The following is a 23,741-nucleotide window of genomic DNA, read 5'->3' as shown; positions in this document are numbered from 1 at the left end:
AGATTTGCTGGTAATCTCTGCTTTAGAGTAATGGTACTATCATTACATTCAAACCATCCACATTTCTTTTTTATATATGCCGTGTAGTGCCCTGAATTGGCTGTGGCCCCTGCGTGGTAGATTATACCTATTGTTGTGAAGGTTTTCTTACCAAGTGATACTTGACTATGTGTGAATCCAGTCAGCTTGCAGTTGTTTTTGGTACCATCTGCATTGTAACGTAGAAGCATTAGTATTACGTATTTACTAGTGTTTGTATTACTAACGTGGAGCGATTATCTGAATTGCAGGTAGAGCATAATCTACCATGGTTTGCATTTTGTACAAGTTGCTGAAATGGAATGGATTCACAATTTGGTATTGATATATATATGAAGCGTTCATTGGGAATTTCTTCTTGTGTCACATTGTTGCACAGAGTGCATGTATGTTTCCACATGTATGAAATCTGTAAGATTTCATTTATAGGTATGTTTTTGTTTTCCAGTACTAATATTAAGTACATTAGAAATTCTTGTGGATCTTCCTGTGAGTTTATAGTGAATTTCACCATTCCAGCACAGTAGTCCAATTGTCGTCTTATTCCAAAAACACTATATGTGTTGTCAGGATTGTTTGCTGCATTTCTGTGAAGTACTAACATTTGCAAGCACAAACGGTCTGTACTGTGTAAGTAAATGTTTTCAACAATTGGTGGTAATTGAAATAGAATATTCATTGGTACATTTGCATAGCAACTTATTCCAACTATATTTGAGAATTTAAATGGTCCAGGTAGTTCTGTATCTAACTGCTTTTTTTGGAGTTTGTCTTCCTTCTTTAAAGAAGTACCTGGCTTACTTTCTCTAATTGATTCTTTTTTGTTTGTGGTACTTGATGAAGTATTAGTTTCTTTTACTCTCTTTGGAGGATTTGCAGTGACGTCCTGTTGCATTTCTGTTTGATTTAGTTTTCTTTTACAACGTTTTAGTTTTTGTGGAACAGAATAAGTGTTTAGCTGGGGAGTGTATAGTGAGCGAAGTCTATTATGTTCTAAAATGCAAGGAATATCAGCGTTTACTTTACTTGCATCAAAGTTGATTAGAAATAGACCGTCAAGTGTACGTAAGCGTGATAGTGCTACATAGCTCATGCCTTCTTTAAAGACTGTGTTACCAATATCTATCATTGCTTTGTCTAGGGTAAGACCTTGTGATTTATGAATCGTGACTGCGTATGCAAGAGTTAGAGAAAATTGTTCTCTGCGTACATACATATCTTTGAAGAGAAGGAATCTAGCTGTTGAGCGTCCTATCCGTTTTACTTCTGAAAGTTTGTCAAAGAGTATATTGACAAACTGAATTTTGTTGTCACGTGGGTATGTTTGAAAGCCAACAACTGTACCCAGTGCTCCATTAACTAGTCCTTGGTCCACGTCAAGGTTACGTTTAAGCATTACTCTGCAATTTAAGGATAATTTTAACATCTTTTCTAAGCCTGCTGTGTTTGAGATTGATTTTTCTAAATTATTTAGTCTTGTTGTGGCTTGGTCACACATGGGTAGTGTCATACCATGTACATCTAGTTTGTCTGTGGCGCTAATTTCCATTATTGGTTGCATTTCTTTACTTAACATTATTTCATTGAATTTGAGTCAGCTTGCAAGAGTTGGCATTAAGGCCATACAATTGACATTTTTGTGGGCTAATTGTCCCATAACATCTGTAGCACATGCATTATCGCCATAAAGTGCACTAATGTGCCGGGTTTTCAATGTTGCTTCTGCTTCTTTAGAAAGTATACCAACTCTCAAACTTTTTAAAATGTTGGCATAAGTTAGATCTGCAGATTGGTGCATGTTTTCTGTTAATTCTCTGTATTGGAAATGTTGCCAAAGGTTGACATTTCCAATGCTGCCAACAGTTTTACGGCAGAGTTTGTGCCCTAATGTTTTAAAAATAGGTTCACCTTTTACTGGTGTTAATTGAAGCAGATCTCCAAAAACAATAATGTGTTTTCCTGCAGTAGCATTTTCATTTGTTTCAATACTCTGCGTAATTCCTTTGCAGCTTCTGCAGAAAGTTTGTAATAGTCTAATTTGTTCTGGTGTTCTACTGGTAATACTAGTAATCGGTGTAATGTACCACCACCTATGTTGTAGGCAGCTAAACCTGTGGGGGCAGTGACAACAGCTGACAGTTTGTTGTTTGTCAATTGTTGAAGGAATTACTAATGATTTTGATTAGGAATGTTTTGCCAGAACCAGCTTCACCACTGACGTACAGTAGTATAGGTTTATAATTATGGCAGGAACATTCTTTATTTTCATGTTTTACACCATGTGCAATTTGTTTTGTTACTTCTTGAAAAATGCTACTTTGCTCATTGTTTAGTTTTGGTTGTAGTATAGTTAAGTCTTCCTTATCTTCATACTGACACATGGTGTTTTCTACTTCTATCATAGCTAATTCTGCCTCATTTGTTATTAGTGGTTCTCCCAGTGGTTCTTGGCTTCCTGTTACAGAAGGTTGACTACTGTCAGGAGTATCCTTATCTAGTTGGGCTTGGAGTTCTTCTTCATGTTGCTGTTCATTGTGCAACATTGTTTTGTACTGTGTAAAGTTTACATCAGTTATAGTGCTTTCATTTGCTTTGAAAGCATCCTCATATGAGTCATAGTTATCTAGTAATTGTTCTTCTTTTCTTCATGGTTTGAAGAGTTGTAGCAGGGACATGTAATATACTTCTTTATGTTGAGGAGTCTTCAATGACAATTTGATATTGGTTTAGTGAGTTTAACTAAGCTGTCTTCACAGTCTGTCACTCTATATTTACCTTTTTTTTCATCAGGTTTCATATTATTTTTGTATGTGTAGTTTTGGGCTATTTGGTATAGACACATGTTTTCCAAAGTGTTACTTCTGTTTGGGTAGTATGTGTCCAATAAATTGTTTTTTTAAAATGTCTTGGCTGTTGGGATCATGTTTGGCTATTGTTTCTATATCTTCATATGATTTTAGAACTCTTTTTCTAGATTTATCTGGACCAAGACTTAGCCATACTATATTTTCAGATTTACCATACAATGAAGTACCAGTTAAACGATCAGCTGCTTCATAAGATCCACATTCTCTATGGGTGAGCATTTTTATGCCCAAGCTGTATAATTTCTGAGATACTCTTTTATCTGATGACAGGTCATTCCAGAGGTCTTGGAGCTCTGTCTTTTCTGCTTTAGTTAAGTGTGCTGTGACATATCGTTCAACTGCAGTAGAATTGTCTGCAATGTACTGCACATCTATGTTTGCATTCCATAAGTGGGCAATGATTGCATTATAATCATTTATATATTTTTCTTCTTCTTTTCTTTTTATGTAATATGTATTTTTAGGTGACTTACCTTTAACACTATGTCTAACTGAAGACATGAGGTTGTTTACTTGACCTGTATTTGTAACTGGTCTAGGGAAACCAAATCGGCATTGGGTGTAGTATTTGTCTTTGTTTTTGTATTTACAACGACAATATTTTCCACATTTGTGTCTTTAAAATTGTAAAATTTGTGCATGAAGATCAATATTTGTGGCTTCTGATGGAATTTCACAAATGACATATTTTTCAATAAACTGTAAAACAGTGGCATCAATGTCTTGACCAAATTTAGGAGCATCTTTAATCCATAGAAGCATGTGGATATGTGGTGCTCCTCTGGCTTGGTATTCTTTTCTCCAAAAGAAGTGTTGCACTTCTCCAAGTGGAGGAACAGTTTTATTACAAATAAAATGTAGCATAGCAATGAAGCGATGGTGAAAATATCTTGAAACATTAACAGGATCCAAAGAACAAAGTTCTCCAGGTGTTAGAATATCTATGTTTGTTTTGTTTTTATTTGATATGCGTAGGAAATCATGTAAATCTTCCCATGCATATTCTGCACAACTTAATGTAACAAACCAAGTCGGTGGGCCAAGGTTTCTGATCATACAACGTACATCTCCATGACGTCGAAACCAGTACTCTTTAGTACCACGCATATTTGCTAATAGATTTGTAATACTTGATTGTAAAACCTCATCCTTTTGTTGCACTTTCTCTAATAATTGTGTAGCTGTCATATTTTGAAAGTGTGATCCTGATTTTAATATGTGTGCAACTCCGTAACATAAAGTTGCTAGTTCACTTTCAAAGAGTAGGTCGAATATGTATTCCACATTTTGTCTAAATCGGTGATCTTCAGAATACACCCGTAATGAGAGGTATTCTGAAGCTGATATTTGAATAGGTCTATCATCATACCTTCCTCCTTTGCCAGTAGGAAAGAGTAGAGGAAAAGCACGTGCTTCTATACTTTTTTCCCATATACTGATTGGCGATCCTTTTGTTTGACGCATTTGGTAAGTTTCCAGTACATCTTGTACGGTGTCATTACAGTGCAAAGGATGAATTGTATAATGGTCTAATGTATTTGATATTGTAGCAGGATCTAGTAGCTCAAAATGACCAGCTTCTTGTGTTTCTTGAATTATTTCAGTTGTATCTCTCAAGTTTTCTTCAATATTAATTTCTTTGTAATATTCATTGTTCTCTTTAAGATATTGGAAGGCTTGTCTAACTTTATATAAATCTACCAGCTGTTGCCATATTTTTTTGTCTTTTGTAGGTACTCCATTTACTAATATAATTAAAGATTGCTGCATTGGACGTTGCACTCCTAGAGTGTGCACATTTTCTTTTAGATTTAATGGTAAATAAACTACTTTTCCATGAATGCCTTTTACCAATTCAGAGGGAGATAATTTTGCTGTTTTTGGTTGAAGGCGTATTATTGCTTGAAATGGGTGTACTGTTTGAATTATGATGCTCTCATATAAATTAAGTTGTTGTAGAGGTTTTGGTACTGGGTAAAATTCCAAATTATTTGTGATAGAACGTGAAGGAGTTTGGTTGTTGTCAAGTTTTGTAGTGCAATAACTGCAAAGTATTAAGGGATCAGTTATTTCATATTTGTTTTCTGCTACAAGGTAGAGAGCTAATTTAAACCATTTAGAATCTTCATTGTCTTCTATTTTGTATGATAGGTCCACAGTTTTTGTATTACTTTTATAAAAAATTCTACGGCAACATACACATACATGGTTTGGTACTTCAGCTGATGTACTTTTAAATGTTAGTATTTCTTTTTTCTATGTGTTTAGCAAAAGGTTGCCATGTGTAGAATTGTTGCTTAATTGGTTTAAAGCTATTTCATTCTGTAAATGGCTTTCACTTCCAAAATATTTTTTCTGGATATAGTGAATTTCTTCAAGTAGGTTTTTTGCTGTACCATGTAGAAGGATGTTATTTAACTTTGCTAGTGCTAAAGCAGGACTTTTAGCATAGTTAACTTTATAGACTAGATTTCTTATAGTTGAATGATGTGTTGATATCCTTTTGATATCAGGGAAAGTGGTTTTACAAGTAAGTCCTGTAATGCAGGCCAATGAATGTCCTTGTAGTCCTGTGTACTTGCGCACTGGACAGGTATCTATATTTTGCAGTAATTTAATTTTGATTTTGTCTTTGCTTTTTACATATTTATTGAGGAATTGGCGTAAAGATTTGAAACATTGTTTGGGAATGTTACACATTGACGTGCATGGCCATTTGTACACTAGACGTTCTGATTCAGTTGAATGGAGGGGTAATTCTAAGTTTTCAGGGCATATTTTTGTAAGGAGTACTTCTTGTTCCATTATGGTATTATTCACTTTTTCATAACCTCGACCACTGCTATTTATGGCAATTGTATTTGTTTGCTTCTGTTTGTACGCTTCTTCATTAAAATATGGTTCTGTGCTCCTAGTGTGATTCCATTCACCTCCCGCAGATACTTAAGAAGTTCTTTCTGTTGACATTTCGCTTATTGAGAAGTCTTTTTTGTAATTTAGTTATTAGTTTTGTTAGTGGTTTCATTTTGTTTAACAGTAAAATAAATAAATTTCTTTTGAGAAGAATTGCACTCTCCATCAATGCTTCTAAGATTAATTTCCTACGATAGGTTTTAAGCTTTGAACCTGATTTCTCTCCTGTTTTTATAAGATTTTGAAGGACTTTGTGACGGTATATTTTGGCTAAAATACTTTTCTTGGTATGCTTACTTTGCATTATATTAAAATTTGAAGAAGTAGTTTTATCTGTACTGATAGCTGATTTTCTGTTAATTGTTTTTTGGTTTGTTTTACATTTTGATAGAGGAAGCGATGTTGTTGTACTTGAAATTTCTTGTGTTTCACTAAATGATTGTATTAGCTGTTTTGTTTCAACTTTTTTTACAAATTCTGCTAGAGATGGATGCTTATGTTGGACACCTTTATTTTCATTTGCTCTACTTTTGCGTTGCTTTCTACCCACTTGACTTTGGTAGGCATTCTTTAGGGTCTGTTGAAAAAAATAAAGAAGATATGGGTTGGGGTGTTCTGGAATTTATGTGTGCTGTGTGCATGAGTGTTTGAGTAAGATGATAAAGATGTATGTAATGGTGTGTGATTGTGCATTGGGAACTAAAACTAGTAGGGATAGGTATTCTTGAATGTATGTGTTACTAAACTGGGGTTCAGATGACAAAAAAAAAGTAAGCTAGTGGTGTGGAAAAGTACAAATAGTAAATCTAATGTATACAATTAAAACAGTTGTTTGTTCTATAATATGAAAATTGTAGTTGTTCAGTTGGGTAATTTGTGTGTCCAAAAATAGAAATGTGTGGGCCATTCTGGCTGTAAATCGCTGTTTAAGACATGGACATTTTTTGACAAAATGGTACGAAATCTCTATTTTTAGAAACCAAAATAGCTCGTATTAATGTTATAGTATATTTGATTAATAATACAAATATTATGGTGATATTTTAATTACTTTTTTTTTAAATTAACAGGTAACTTCTTAGTTTTTCTTTCTTCTTCGAATTCGGCTGCTTCTTTTCAGGAAACTGGTCTTCACTGCAATTGTAAAAGCTTCAAATTAGTAACTTTGTTTGTAAATAGCACTGTTTTTAATTTAGATATTGATTTTTTTAATCAAAATCCTCAGTGCCTTCTGTAAAACAATTAAACTAATTTATTTACATAAGATACATTGCATCAGTTCAGTACATATGATATGTTCTTAATGAACAAATTGTATTGAATGACTAACTAGCAAAAAAAAAATATCTTTACTATGTCTTGTGAAATTTATAATATATTAGTGAATACCACTATTTCTGTAAGTAAACTGTTCTAGGTAATAGTGCCTCAATGTCATGTCTAATTTAAAGTAATTAAGTAAATAAATAAATAAAAACAAAAAATATGAAATTGTATAAGTATTTTTATAAAGATTTAAACATAGATTGTGTTTGCATGCAATTTTGTTTGAATATATGTAGTCTATATATTTCATTTAAAAAATGTTAGTTTAACATGATTTGAGTGTGTATGTATAAAGAAAGTAAATAGTATAAAGGTTTATAAGTGATAGTTGATTTTTGCAAATTGAAAAAAGTACAGTAAATTCATTTTACAGATTTTACAAGGTAAAAGTCTGTTTGAAAATGTGTTCATCTACTATACAGAAAATATGCATACCTGAAATTTGTGTTCATGAATATGGATATTCATGGAACTGCAAGTAGAAATCTTGAAGACTTGTACAGTATTTCTGGTAGATGGTGCTTGCCAATGATATGACACTTGTACTCAGAGAGATTCACAGTACATTTGCAGTGCTGATCTATGATGATGCAGTTAGATGTAGAGGTCTTGAATGTGATTGGTGCATGGTCATGTGATTTTTTAGGTACACCCAATGAGGGAATGGCAGAGAGAGTGTAGTGGAAATGGTAGAAGGGCTGTTCATGTTACGATATGTCCGCGGACATGTCGGTAGTTCGCGGACATCGGGAGTTACATCCGGGGATTTTTGGGTTCAGAAGTCATGCAAATGAGAATAAGCACTGAAAGGGATTGGTCAGGAAAGTTTGGTGGGTGTGTTGTGCCAGGAGAGTTTTTCTCAGATACTCTTTTTGCTGAGAGAACAAAAGATAGCTATGCCTGTGTGTTTCAGAAAACAGATTGTTTGGATTTTAGGAGATTCATGGATACATTGGTTGAAGGTGCATGCAGAAAGCTGTGGAGTAGCTGTAGATTTTGGATTCCCACATGTGGAAGTACACTGGCATGGAGTACATGGAATGAAGTGGTTGGACTTGCTACCTCTCTGTGCTACTTTGGAGACAGAGCAATATCCAGACATAATTGTAATTCATTGTGGAGTGAACAGTTTAGGACATGTGACTGGATTTTTTTTGCAATTTGCTATGAAAGAAGGACTTAGGAAGGTTATGAACATGTTTCCTAATTCTCAAGTGATATTTTCACGGATTGCGCAGAGACAAATGTGGCTACGTTCTTCTTCATTTGGTCCACAAATGGAAAAAGCAAGGCGCAATGTTAATAAGGATGTTTGTGCCTTTCTAAGAGATTTTGGCATGTCTTCTTTTCACAATGAAAATATTATGTTTTGTAGTACATACATTTTTGGCAGAGATGGAGTCCATCTTACTTATGCTGGCAATCAGATTTTTCTGAGAAATGTACAAAATGCATTGCGAGCTTTTTTGGAATTACAACAACGATTTTGAAGTAGAGGTTAAGTATTTACAATTTTTGACTTACAAACACCACCCAAAGGCTCTTTTCAGAGCCACCACTTCTTTCCAGAGAAAATTACAATGTTTGTGATGGAGTAGCAACCAAATTTTTTTAATGTTCGCGAACTGTCCGTGGACTTCTAAAAAACTACAAAGAGCCCTGCTTCATTTATTTTCACTTCTATTTTTTAACTGGGAAAGGCGGCTCTGAAAAGAGCCTTATTTTTTTTTGATTTTTGTAATTTTGTATTTTTTTTGGTTTTTCAGACACGACACACTAGGAGAGGAGGGTAAAGGAGGGTAAAGGGGGTGACACCAACCACAGGGATAAGAAAGGGTGAGCTGAGAGAGGAAGATGTAGAGTGGGTTTTATTTGGGTAGTGAGCAGGTCTTCTCGTGCTCTGAGACGATAGTCTCAACAGCACTCTGAAGTCGCTCCCCCCTGCAGAGTACTGTGTCACAGTACATACATACAACTGTGACCCTCGAAAGGTAACGGTCATCAGCATTCTGTATGGCCTGTGAGGCAGCTTGAGGAAGACGCTGTCCCACAGAGGTGGTACTTGTGGTGACAGGATCAGAAACAGAGGATGAAGTAGAGGAAATCAACCTGCTACGTTCTTCGCAAGGTACAACCCTGCGAATAGCCCCAGAGTGAAATGACCTCAGGTGTCGCTTCATAGTAGTGGTCCCAAAGCTGTACTTACCGTGCTTCCCGCGACTGAGTATTATTTTGCACTCATTGCAGGTAACACGGTTTGCACGAGCCTTAGGAACATTACCATGAATGGTAAATAACCGCCACACCCAAGACTCACGCCTAGTGCAGGTAGTAGGGTTTTCCTTTACCTCATTGTCATCATCCTGTTCTTCCTCCTCCGCATCCTCACTCCTGTTCCCCTCTTCAGGCCCTTGGGGAGGTGGTGGTGGTGGAGGGGGTGGGGGTGGTGCTGAAGCAGGTGCAGCACCAAGTGGCAATTCAGCAGCCAAGGATGCCATCTCGATGATGGTGCAGTCTGCAGGTGGCAGCAAAAATCACTGTGTTCTGAAGAATAGCCAGAAACACAATGGGAATAAGCTCTTGGGCGTGGTCTTTTATAGGGGTGCTTGTGCGCTATTCGCGGATATGCGCACTGTCCGCGGACAGATCGAACACAAAAAAAGGATCGGAAAGTTTCAAAAGGTATATAGAAACTCAAGATTGCTATGTGGGACTTGTGCCATGGTGAGATTTTATTGAAAAATATTATGGATTGACTGAAAATGTTCTTTTAAATTGTTCGGGGACACGAACAGTGTCCGCATTTCAGGACACACAATGAGCGTGGGCGCGGTCATATGATCCGTTCGCGAACTAGTCCGCGAAGGAAGCGCCTGTCCGCAGGACACCAAGTGCACGGAGATTGGTTAGCGCATGCGCATTGATGTCCTACGGACACTGTTCGGGTTCTGAAGTAATTAAAAGTGCGTCACACGTGAAACGAACATTTCAGGACCCCGCGTGTGTTCTTAGAACAGTTTAAACTTGGAAGCGAACAGTAAGGACAGATATAGTGTTCTTCAGGACACGTGTAATTTAGTTTATGTACGAACATTTCAGGACACCAATTGTGTTCTTAGAACAGTTTCAATTGGGTAGCGAACACTACGAACAGGTATAGTGTTCTTCAGGACACCTCCATTTTCGTTTACGTACGAACATTTCAGGACACCAATAGCGTTCTTAGAACAGTTTGAACTTGCTAGCGAACAGTACCGGACAGGTATAGTGTTCTTTAGGACACTTTAAATTTTTGTTTGTTTACGAACAATTCAGGACACCTCGTGTGTTCTTAGTACAGTTTCATGTTGCAAGAGAACACTACGAACAGTTGTACTGTTGTTCATTACACATCATTTTCGTTTATTTACGAACATTTCAGGACACCAATTGTGTTCTTAGGACAGTTTTAAGTTGATAGCGAACATTACGGACATTTATGACAGAGAAGGTGAGGCAGAAACAGAAACAAAAACAGGAGAATTTGGGGTTTCAACATGATTGGTATTAGGTGAAGAAGGGATGGAAATCTCATCAAAACGTTTTGGATTATGGAGAGGGTTTGGGGATAATTGACTGGGATATGGTGAGGAGGGACAAGTACATGTGGGGCAATGGTACGAGGTTTTTGGTTTGAAATTATTTTCTACAAAAGTTTTTAAATTATTAAAATTAGCCAACAATACATCCATTTTTTCTTCTATATTGTGAAGACTGTTTTCCATAACAGGGTTTTCTGAAGTTTTTTCTATTTTGGTATGCTAAATGTATATATAAAAAATAATAAATACATGGTTTATATTATAAAGTGTTTACCATTAGTTTCACTATCTTGTGACATTTCTTCATGTGGGAAATTGTCCTCTAGCCATTCCAGAGTACTAGACATTTCTGTGAGAAAAAAAAAAGATAATGTATTTTTTAATCTAATACAGAAAGTTTATAAATATATGAGTAAAATGAAGTACACTTGCTATTTCTGGTAAGATAAGTCCTATGTATTCAGTGGGTCTGGTGTTGTTCTCAGTTCTGTTGTGTCTGTGAGGTATTTATGTTGGAAGCCAATTTATCTTCTTGTGGTATATTCCATTTCAGAACATATTGTATTTAAATGAATGGTTAGTGTGTTACATATATGGGTTACATTTCTTATGTATTACTATATATAATGTGTTGTGTGCTGCTTTTTGAATTTGTTAAATGTTCCTATATTATGATATAACAATCAAACATACCCCACCACCCCCCCCCCCACAGTTTTTAGGTAGTGGTACTGTTCTCCGAACATGTCCGCGAACATTAAATAAGTTTGCGGACATCAAGTTCATAAGAAGAGATCTAGTCAGTTCCATATGACATGTATATAAAGTCAAAGTCATTATTGTTAAGTTGTGCTACTAAAAAACTATGAAATTCAGTGAAAAAACTTTGTTAAAGGGACGTTATGGTTAAGTTGCGCTACTAAAAACCTATGAAATTCAGTGAAAAAAACTTTGTTAAAGGGACGTTATGGTTCCAAGTAAAACCGAAAGACCCTTGAAATTCGCCAGTTATGGTAAGCTAAGCAACCATAACTCGCGCCACCACCGTGCACTGCTAAGACTAACACCCAGGACATCAAAGATGACATCACAAATGTCATTTATGACATCACAGATGACATCACATGTCTGGCTCACAATTTTTTCTTTTGCTGACATATCTAGGCCACATGGTTTTCTTCAGTAACAGTCAGAAACTAAGAATTTTATTTTATTTGTAGACATATCTTTCTAGTAGGTTCTTACAGTAATGCCCTTAGAGTACAGTCACATCATATGAAACATATACATATGGGAAAACACAAGCTTGAAAGACAGCAATCCTTTTTGTGCATAAAGATAATCACTAGACTTATGAGCACTTTCTGATAGTTCTGTTGTTTTTTTAATGGTTTTACTTTCCCTGTATATGGTCATATTTGTATACATTGTACTCACACTACTTTCCTTAGGGTCCAATCACATCAAGTGATACATATACATAGGGTAAATAGCAGCTTTGAAACAGAGCAATCATTTATTTGCATGAAACTAATCAGTTAAGTTATGAATTGTTTCTGCTACTACTTGTGCTTTTTTGCTAACTTCACTTTCCCTGTATATACCCATATTGGTATGTGTTCTTTTGTCTTTGCGTTTTGTCTATAGTAATGCAATTATGTAATACATGGGTTTTATTAGCTACTTATTACATATTTCACAGTACACAAAAATCTATTAAGAAAACAATTATCATTTCATTATTCAACATATTAACATTACGAATATCATACCTTCATCTTGTACGCTGCACACAATGTTATGTTTCTGTATGAGTAGCTTAGTATACTAGATAGAACCCCATAATAGGATGCTATTTATATCAATGCATCGTTCAATGCACTTATTAGGGTATGTTTCTTGCAATGATTCTTGACACTTTTTTCGCAACATAATAAGAATCCCTTCTACACATATTTCATGAGAGGTACATACACATCTGATGTCATCAGTGATGTCATCAATGACATATGTGATGTCATCTTTGATGTCCTGGGTGTTAGTCTTAGCAGTGCACGGTGGTGGCGCGAGTTATGGTTGCTTAGCTTACCATAACTGGTGAATTTCAAGGGTTTTTTGGTTTTTCTTGGAACCATAACGTCCCTTTAACAAAGTTTTTTCACTGAATTTCATAGGTTTTTAGTAGCGCAACTTAACCATAACGTCCCTTTAACAAAGTTTTTTTCACTGAATATATATATATATATATATATATATATATATATATATATATATATATATATATATATATATATATATTACATGGCTTGTAATGTTATGGTTAAGTTGCTGTTTCCATAGGAAGAGCACTTTTTGGGCGGCTTATAACTTCGCTCTCCCTGGACGAATCCTCACCAAACTTTTTTAAAAAAAAGTATTTGGGGCAAAGTTATAGGGGGGTCCCAAAACTTTTTTTTTCCCATGGACTGAATGGGAACACAATTTTGCTTGCGTCTACAGCCCAAACCGCTGGACGGATTTCCACCAAATTTGGACCAGGAGCAGCGGCTTGGTCCCGAAAGCGTGCTTTTGCAAATTTGGTGACAATCCGTCCAGTCGTTTTTTTTAAAATGACCAAAAAGTAGGTCAAAAAAATTACTGATATCTATGTTCGGTCCGCGGACACACTTCTCTGTTCGCTCCGCGGACAGTGTCCTGATTGGCCAATCGGCTTGCGTGATGTTCGCAGACATGCAACATGTTCGCTGATTGGACGGCGTGGAGCGTGAAGCGCGTCAGATTTTCGGTAGCGCCTGTCATCTTGGATTGCGCGGTGAAACTTTGTTCAAAATGTGTATTTAGTAGAGTGTGTTGGTGTGTAGGCGTGTTTGGGGAGGGTGGGAGTGTACGAGATAGAATGAAAGTTGTGTTTTTTTATGTGTTAGACATTCTTTTTGTGTTCGATTTGTCTGCGGACATCACGGGTTTTCTGAAATGTTCTAAATAAACTGAATAGGGGGTGTTCTGAGGACTCAATATGTGTCCGTTTTGTTCGCAAGCAAACTGAAACTGTTCTAAGAACACTCGCAGTGTCCTGAAATGTTCGCAAATAAACAAAATGGGGGTGTCCTGAGGACGCTGTCCATATTGTTCGTTGTCAAGTTGAATATGTTCTAAGAACACTTGCGGTGTCCTGAAATGTTCGCAAATACACAAAATGGGGGTGTTCTGAAGACGTTGTTGAACACTCGCTGTGTCCTGAAATGTTCAGAAATATGAATGGGGGTTGTGGCTGGCAAGTTGAATGTTTTCTAAGAACACTCGCGGTGTCCTGAAATGTTCGCAAATAAACAAAATGGGGATGTTCTGAAGACGTTTCTAAGAACACTCGCGGTGTCTGGGGAATGTTCGTAGGGGGTGTCCTGAGGACGCTGTCCGTATTTTTCTCTGTCAAGTTGAATGTGTTCTAAGAACACCCGCGGTGTCCTGAAATGTTCGCAAATAAACAAAATGGGGGTGTTCTGAAGACGTTGTCGAACACTCGCTGTGTCCTGAAATGTTCGCAAAAATGAATGGGGGTTGTGGCTGGCAAGTTGAATGTGTTCTAAGAACTCTTGCGGTGTCCTGAAATGTTCGCAAATAAACAAGATGGTGGTGTTCTGAAGACGCTTCTAAGAACACTTGCGGTGTCTCGAAATGTTCGCAAATAAACAAAATGGGGGTGTCCTGAGGACGCTGTCCGTATTGTTCTCTGTCAAGTTGAATGTGTTCTAAGAACACTTGCGGTGTTCTGAAATGTTTGCAAATAAACAAAATGGGGGTGTTCTGAAGACGTTTCTAAGAACACTTGCGGTGTCCTGGAATGTTCGTAGGGGGTGTCCTGAAGGCGTAGTCTGTATTGTTCGCTGGCAAGTTGAATGTGTTCTAAGAACACTCGCGGTGTCCTGAAATTTTCGCAAATAAACAAAATGGGGGTGTCCTGAGGACGCTGTCCGTATTGCTCTTTGTCAAGTTGAATGTGTTCTAAGAGCTCTCGCGTTGTTCTGTAATGTTAGTAGGGGGTGTCCTGAAGATGCTCTTCGTATTGTTTGATGGCAAGTTGAATGTGTTCTTAGAACACTCATGGTGTCCTGAAATGTTCGCAAATAAACGAAATGGGGGTGTTCTGAGGACACTGTCCGTATTGTTCATTGTCAAGTTGAAAGTGTTCTAAGATCTATCGCGTTGTTCTGAAATGTTCGTAGGGGGTGTCCTGAAAACGCTGTCCGTATTGTTCGCTGGCAAGTGGAAAGTGTTCTAAGAACACTCATAATGTCCGCGGACATTAAATGTTTCCATAGACCATAGTTGAAATGTTTGACTCTATGAATGTGATATGCTGCGGTGGTTGTTGCCTGGGCATAGAGTCTTGGGTGCATGGCCAAGACTCTATGCCCTGGCAACAACCACCGCAGCATATCACATTCATATTTGTTTATAACTTTGGGTGAAAAACAAATGTATAAGGAACAAAGGTATTAGATACTATGGATGTGATGTGCTGCTATGGTTGTCCTTATTATTGTATACTTACTGTTTGGTCTAGTAATGGGAGTCCATGTTTTTTTTCTTCATTTCTGTGATAAAAGAAAATAGCATGTTAGTATTAGTATTTTGTAATGACTTATTACATTGTATAAGCAATATACTTTTATTTTTTTTCGACCCTCATATTTAGTAGAGTACAAATCAGAGTACTGTGCAATTTGCTCAGTTTCTGTATTTGTTGCTAAAATCATTGGGTCTGTGGGAGAAAAAAAAATCCATGTTGGATTAAAAAAAAAACTTTTTCTGTTATGCTACAGTTTATTTGTTTGTTTGTTTGTTTTCAGTGTTCACTTGTTGTTTCTGGCTAATGCTTTATACTTTGGCCATGCACCCAAGACTCTATGCCCTGGCAACAACCACCGCAGCATATCAGATTCATATTTGCTTATAACTTTGGGTGAAAAACAAATGTATAAGGAACAAAGGTATTAGATACTATGGATGTGATATGCTGCTATGGTTCTCCTTATTATTGTATACTTACTGTTTGGTCTAGTAACCGGAGTACATGTATTTCTTGTTAATTTCTGTGATAAAAGAAAATAGCATGTTAGTATTAGTATTTTGTAATGACTTATTACATTGTATAATCAACATACTTTTATTTTTTTTGGACCCTCATATTTAGTAGATTACAAATCAGGGTACTGTGCAATTTGCTCAGTTTCTGTATTTGTTGCTAAAATCATTGGGTCTGTGGGAGAAAAAAAAATCCATGTTGGATTAAAAAAAAAACTTTTTCTGTTATGCTACAGTTTATTTGTTTGTTTGTTTTCAGTGTTCACTTGTTGTTTCTGGCTAATGCTTTATACTTTGGCTTGTTGCATTTTGTTGGAGCAGTAACATATTATTTATTTGTTTGGATATTATAAAATTTTGGAGCAGTTAGATACCAATTGGCGTATTCTAACTGTCTATTTTTTTATATATTTTAGTGGTATTGATTTCTCTATTTGGATATTGTTGAATTTTGGGACAGTTAGATACGAATTGGCGTATTGTTTGGTCTAATTTAGTGGTATTCATTTATCTGATTAGTTGCTGTAGAATCTTTGAGCAGTTAGATAGCTTTTGGAGTATTCTAACAGTTTATGTCTTTTTAACACAAGTTTACTTAGGGTTTAAATACAGTTTAGTTATCAAATTTTGGTTTAAGAACATCAAATAAGAGTTTGTAAGATTTGCTGGTAGTCTCTGCTTTAGAGTAATGGTACTAGCATTACATTCAAACAATCCACATTTCTTTTTTATATATGCAGTGTAGTGCCCTGAATTGGTTGTGCCTCCTGCGTGGTAGATTATACCTATTGTTGTGAAGGTTTTCTTACCAAGTGAAATTTGACCATGTGTGAATCCAGTCAGCTTGCAGTTGTTTTTGGTACCATCTGCATTGTAACGTAGAAGCATTAGTATTATGCATGTACTATTTGTTTGTATTACTAACGTGGAGCGATTATCTGAATTGCAGGTAGAGCATAATCTACCATGGTTTGCATTTTGTACAAGTCGCTGAAATGGAATGGATTCACAATGCAAGTTTCAACTTCACCCACACTATTTTAAAATGAAACTGTTCTAGAGCGGTTTCATTTTAAAATAGTGTGGGATGAAGTTGAAACTCGCACTTTCAGTGCACTGCACTGAACGTTTCCCTAAACAGCAAGCGATGTGGACTGGGGTGCGGCACACATAGCAGAATTGATCTGCTGGGCTCACAAGGGTGGGGGCTGTGCTGCTCGGAGCAGACTGCTCCGAGCAGCACAGCCCCCACCTTCGTGGGCCCAGCTGTGTACTCTGCGTGGCTGTGGTGCCTGCATGAAGAACTCGCAGGACATTTATGTGTGGCCAATTCGGCGCGGGCTGTCGCGCCGTGCTGCGCCGAACCGGCTCCTGCGCCGAACCGGCTCCTACACCGAACCGGCTGCGCCAAATCGGCCGGGGCCGAACCAGCCACCCTGAAATGTCCTGCTCCGTGCCCCGTGTCTCTCTCATGTTGCCCCCACCCCCTGCTCATGCCCCGTGTCTGTCTCTGTTGTTCCCCCCACCCCCCGCTCATGCCCTGTGTCTGTCTCCTGTTCCCCCCCCGCTCATGCCCTGTGTCTCTCTGTTGATCCCCCACCCCCGCTCATGCCCCGTGTCTGTCTCCTGTTCCCCCTACTCGCTCATGCCCCGTGTCTCTCTCCTGTTGCCCCCCCGCTCATGCCCCGTGTCTGTCTCCTGTTCCCCCCAGCCGCTCATGCCCCATCGGTACACCCCGTTTCGGCGTCGCTGATTCGGCGACGGGATGTTTTGCCGCGCCGCACACCAGTGCACATCACTTGCTGTTTAGGGAAACGTTCAGTGCAGTGCACTGAAAATGCAAGTTTCAACTTCACCCACACTATTTTAAAATGAAACTGTTCTAGAGCGGTTTCATTTTAAAATAGTGTGGGATGAAGTTGAAACTCGCACTTTCAGTGCACTGCACTGAACGTTTCCCTAAACAGCAGGCGATGTGGACTGGGGTGCGGCAAACATAGCAGAATTGATCTGCCGGGCTCACGAGGGTGGGGGCTGTGCTGCTCGGAGCACACTGCTCCGAGCAGCACAGCCCCCACCTTTGTGGGCCCAGCTGTGTACTCTGCGTGGCTGTGGTGCCTGCATGAAGAACTCGCAGGACATTTATGTGTGGCCAATTCGGCGTGGGCTGTTCGCCGTGCTGCGCCGAACCGGCTCCTGCGCCGAACCGGCTCCTGCACCGAACCGGCCGCGCCAAATCGGCCGGGGCCGAACCAGTCACCCCGAAATGTCATGCTCCGTGCCCCGTGTCTCTCTCATGTTGCCCCCCACCCCCTGCTCATGCCCCGTGTCTGTCTCTTGTATACTCCCACTTCCCGCTCATGCCCCGTGTCTCTCTCCTTTTGCCCCCAGACTCCTGCTCATGTCCAGTGTCTGTCTCCTGTTCCCCCACCCCCCGCTCATGCCCCGTGTCTGTCCCCTGTTCCCCCACCCCCCGCTCATGCCCCGTGTCTGTCTCCTGTTCTCCCCACCCCCCGCTCATGCCCCGTGTCTCTCTCCTGTTGCCCCCCACCCCCTGGTCATGCCCTCTGTCTGTCTCCTGTAACCCCCCACCCCCGCTCATGCCCCACGTCTTCCTCCTGTTCCCTCCCACCCCTGCTCATGCCCCGTGTCTTCCTCTTGTCACTCCCTCCTATGATGCCCCTCGTTGACCTCTTGTTCCCCCCGCTCATGCCCCGTGTCTCCCTTCTTCCTCTACACCGCCCGCTCATGCCCTGTGTCTTCCTTACCCCCCCACTCCACGCTCATGCCTTGTGTCTCCCTTCTTTCCCCCCACAACCCCTGCTCATGCCCCGTGTCTGCTCTGTTGGAACAGGGCAGACACGGGGCATGAGCGGGGGTGGGGGCCCCACCTTGCCGTACCCCCGCTCATGCCCCGTGTCTCTCCTGTTCACCCCCAGCCCCGCTCATGCTCCGTGTCTGTCTCCCTCCTTTTCCCCGCTCATCGCTTGTGTCTCCTCTGTTCACCCCCGCTCATGCCCTGTGTCTCCCTCCTTTCCAGCCCCTGCTCATGCCCCGTGTCTCCCTCGTGTTACCCCCCACTCATGCCCCGTGTCTCTCTCCTGGTCTTCCCGACCCCCTGCCGATGCCCTGTTGTGTTCTCTTTATACACCCTGCCTTCCCTTTCCCTGGTGTCCATCTTGGTAAAAGATTTTCCTTCCTACACCGGGACGCCTGCTTGCGGTGTCCTGGTTTGGGAAGAAAACTTTTTTTTTTACCAACCCGGGTTCCCACTTTTTGAACTTTGGATGCTAGTGGTCTTCCTCCATTGAAAAGGACGTTATGGTTACATTGCACTAATAAAAAACTATGAAATTCAGTAAAAAAGAATGTGTTAAAGTGACTTTATGGTTAAGTTGCACTAATAAAAACCTATGAAATTCAGTAAAAAAACGTTGTTAAAGGGACGTTATGGTTAAGTTGCGCTACTAAAAACCTATGAAATTCAGTAAAAAAACTTTGTTAAAGGGATTTTATGGTTAGGTTTCGCTACTAAATACCTATAAAATTCAGTAAAAAAACTTTGTTAAAGGGACGTTATGGTTAAGTTGCGCTACTAAAAACCTATAAAATTCAGTGAAAAAACTTGGTTAAAGGGAAGTTATGGTTCAAAGTAAAACCGAAAAACCCCTGAAATTCGCCAGTTATCGTAAGCTAAGCAACCATAACTAGCACCACCACCGTGCACTGCTAAGACTAACACACAGGACATCAAAGATGACATCAAAAATGTCATTGATGACATCACTGATGACATCACATGTCTGGCTCCCCCTTTTTTCCTTTACTAACATATCTAGGCCACATGGTTTTCTTCACTAACAGTCAGGACCTAAAAATTGAAAACTTGCTATATTTGTACACTTATCCTTCAAGTATGTTCTTACAGTAATTCCCTTAGGGTCCAGTCATATCATATGAAACATATACATAGGGGAAGACACAAGCTTGAAAGACAGCAATCCTTTCTGTGCATGAAGATAATCAGTAGAGTTATCAGCACTTTCTGATAGATCTGTTGTTTTTTTATTACTGTACTTTCCCTGTATATGCTCATATTTGTATACATTGTACTCACACTACTTTCCTTAGGGTCCTGTCACATCATGTGATACATATACATAGGGTAAATAACAGCTTTGAAACAGAGTAATCATTTCTCTGCATGAAGATAATCAGTTAGGTTATGAATTGTTTCCGTTTCTACTTCTGCTTTTTTTACTTACTTCACTTTCCCTGTATATACCCATATTTGAAATTGTTCTTTTCTCTTTGTGTTTTGTCTATAATAATGTAAGTATGTAGTAAGTAGGTTTTATTACCTACTTATCACGTTTCACAGTACGCAAACCTCTAATAAGAAAACAGTTATCATTTCACTATTCAAAATGGCAAGCTTATGAATATTGTACCTCCATCATGTATGCTGCACACAATGCCTATTATTCTACATGTGTACCTTAGTATACTGGATGGAACTTCATAATAGAATGCTATTTATATCAATGCATTGTTTAATGCACTAATTAGCACTTGATATTTATTCCAATAATCCTTGACACTTTTTTTTATTAACATTACAATAAGAATCCCTTGTACAGACTTTTCATGAAAGGAAAATGCACATGTGATGTCATCCGTGATGTCATCAATGACATTTGTGATGTCATCTTTGATGTCCTGGGTGTTAGTCTTAGCAGTGCACGGTGGTGGTGCGAGTTATGGTTGCTTAGCTTACCATAACTGGCGAATTTCAGGGGTTTTTCGGTTTTACTTGGAACCATAACGTCCCTTTAACAAAGTTTTTTCACTGAATTTCATAGGTTTTTAGTAGTACAACCTAACCATAATGTCTGCGAACATCTGACTTAATTGCAGACATTCCGGAGAGTGCCACATAAACATATGCTAACGCGTGGCATGATGACGTGTCCGAGAACCTGTACACACTTCACAATAAGATCTGTGCTTTGCGGAAAGTTCGGAACTGCGTTTTCTACTGATCTAGGAACTTTCAACTTCAAAATTTCCCTTGCACAGCTCCAACACCTATTCCCACTCATATATTAACAATCTAGTACACAGTACATACTTTTAGCAAAACTGCTATTTATCTTAAAATGGCATCACCTAAGGCCATACCTCCTCCCCAAGAGACACCACCACTGCTGTAATCAAGGAGCATGAGAAACACTGGCCCCTACCTTAGAAATAACACATGCGCAACATTTTCCTCTGCCCACCTGCCCCTCCATATTAGTGTTTGGTGCCTCTTCCCTCATTTCCCTCCCCACCTTTCGTTCTTAGTTCTCCTGCCAAAAAAAAAAAATACATAAAAAAAAACAAAAGAAATGTTCCTTTAGGAACCACCTTTCACAGTTGGAAAATAGAACTAAAAAAGTATAGACTCCATCTACTTTATATTTCCCAGTAAAGTACATAGACTCAATAAGATTTTCCAACATTTCCATTTGCATTTTGTGTTATACTAATGGCAATATTGGGGCGTTCATCCTCCATTCCAGGGACTGGAACGGTGGATACCGGCCCAGCAACCCAAGTTATCACGCCAAGCGAAGCGAGGGTGGATAACAAGATCTCTGGACCATTATCCCCCCATTCCAGCCCCTGAAATGGGGGATGAAGGCCATTAGCAGCCTAGGTTCCCGAAGCGGGAACCCGTGGTACTAAGTAAGAGGATTTTCCATTCTACACCGGGGCGCCTTTGGTGTCGCGGTTTAGGAAGGAAAATCCTTTTCCAAGATAGCCACCATGTAAATGGAAGGGGGGGATTCCATACAGGACCCCTCTTCACTTTCCATGGCATCCTGCAGAAGGCAAAAAGAACACCCTATGACCATATTCCACGAGCACATTTTCCTTCCCTTTCAAATCTATCCTAATTTCGAATAACTTTACCACACAGCCAGTCCCAGGTGGACAGGGCCACTTTAATCCTATGTTTTGTCCCTTCTGGTCATGGCCAGTAGCCAGATTGTCCGGATCATGACCTTATTCCATGACCCAACAATCTGCCCACTGCCCATGGCCACAGGCTACCCCTCAGTCACTAAAGCTATTCCGCTATTTTTTTAACTAAATTTGTCAAATAAGAAAACACTGCCACATTTGCAAAACCATGCTTGCAGATCCTTGCCAATGCGCCGTACGCAAATTTGCTGGAAATCCACCCATGTTTTATTTTTCAAAACTGTCAAATGAATGCACATACAATCGTCATATAAGCTCTGAACAAAATCCCACCAAACTTTGTAAACTCATTCAAAACAGGTCAGAAATATCCCATCCCATCCTCATCACCCCTCACCTCCCCAGAGATTATTTCATAAGTTTGACGAGTGCAATTCTCAGAAAATATTATTGTCCCGAGGGTTCGGCCATGTATTTTTATACATACGTTGATATATCGCAAACATTTCCAATGCACCTTACCTGACTTTTCCTCTTTTATAAACATACGAAATCTGGCAGCAGGGCGCGTCCATCTTGTGCTATTCTTATCCATTGCTGCATCGGCCTAAGGTAAACTGCCCTGACGTCACTAAATCATATGCCCCGCCCCTGAGCCTCAAGTCACCAAACCTAGTGATATTCTCCACCTTTCTCAGTGACGTTCCTCGTCAGCGTAGCCAAACGTGCCCATAATCACCGACGTGACGTGACGCAGAACCCGAAAATCAACACACATCGACTCACGACACAGCACGTCACAATTCGGAATAGTAAACTGTACTTTAAAAGAAAACAACAGCACTGTACAATTTGCAAGGTACTTTTCTTTCACAATAACTGCTCCGAGAACAGCCGACTATTGCCATATTCAATCAAATTACAAATTTGTTTCTTCGCTCGCGATCCAAAATGTTTATCGTGAGGCACACGTTCTTCTTTTTGCATACACAAGGTGTTCGTTTTCAGTAAAAGAAGCGCTTGGGTCGCACAGTGAATTCCAGTGCTTCTGCATCAACTTGGGCCTAGACCACCATAAAGGATGTAATGTTGCTCCTAATCGCTAGTACACCATAAGGACACATGGGCCCATGGCGATCGTCCCAAAATATAGTCACTGTGATCCAGTTATTCACAACGACCTGAAGCTGCCGATTAAAAAAGCCGTCAGTAACCATCTGGAATCGATGACAATCACAGAATGGCAAGATGTACCTGTTTCGAAAACATAACAGAAAATGTGTCTCACTACCCAAACTTCATTACAATTTATCTATTGACTTATGAATTCGGCATTGAGTTTAAACTAATGATTAGCACAGACATCAAACAATCTCAACAAAATGAAAACAACGTGGAAAGGGATACACAATTCGACATAGTCATACATGACATTTTAATGAAATATTAGCATTGACCCTGAGGGAACTGAGTGTTTGTGTACATGCACCTCGATACAGAACTCCCCATAACCACGTTAAAAAGACAACTGCCCTCAAACATTGTACTTGCGTTTCATTGCAATAAGTCACACAGAACAGACAAATAGAATGTAACCCAAAAAAATTCTTCAGATAATAATAAGTTAATTCTTGTTCCGGTATACAATCGTCCAAAATCAAACTTACATTATATTTACCATTTCCATTCACTTGGCATAACTCAGACCGTAACGCTCACTGCTGCGCACCACCGATTCTTCATAAACTGAATTTACATGTTCCTTACACACTTTTAGAATGCATAACCTTCTCATATCTTCATAATTACAAACCTCCTTTCATTGAATTCCTGTGGGAATGGTCCCTTTCTCTCAAGGTCAAAAAACAATTGAACCTTATACTGTGTGTCTGATGCGTGGGCTTCCTTAGCTCGCAACCAAAAATTCAAAGCTGGTGACCTTCACTCAGAATCAAAATAC

This window comes from Ambystoma mexicanum, chromosome 3p (genome assembly GCF_040938575.1).
Source record: "Ambystoma mexicanum isolate Mex_15411 chromosome 3p, UKY_AmexF1_1, whole genome shotgun sequence".
Lineage (NCBI taxonomy): Eukaryota > Metazoa > Chordata > Amphibia > Caudata > Ambystomatidae > Ambystoma > Ambystoma mexicanum.
The sequence above is the reverse complement of the archived record's forward strand: the minus strand, read 5'-3'. Positions refer to the sequence as shown.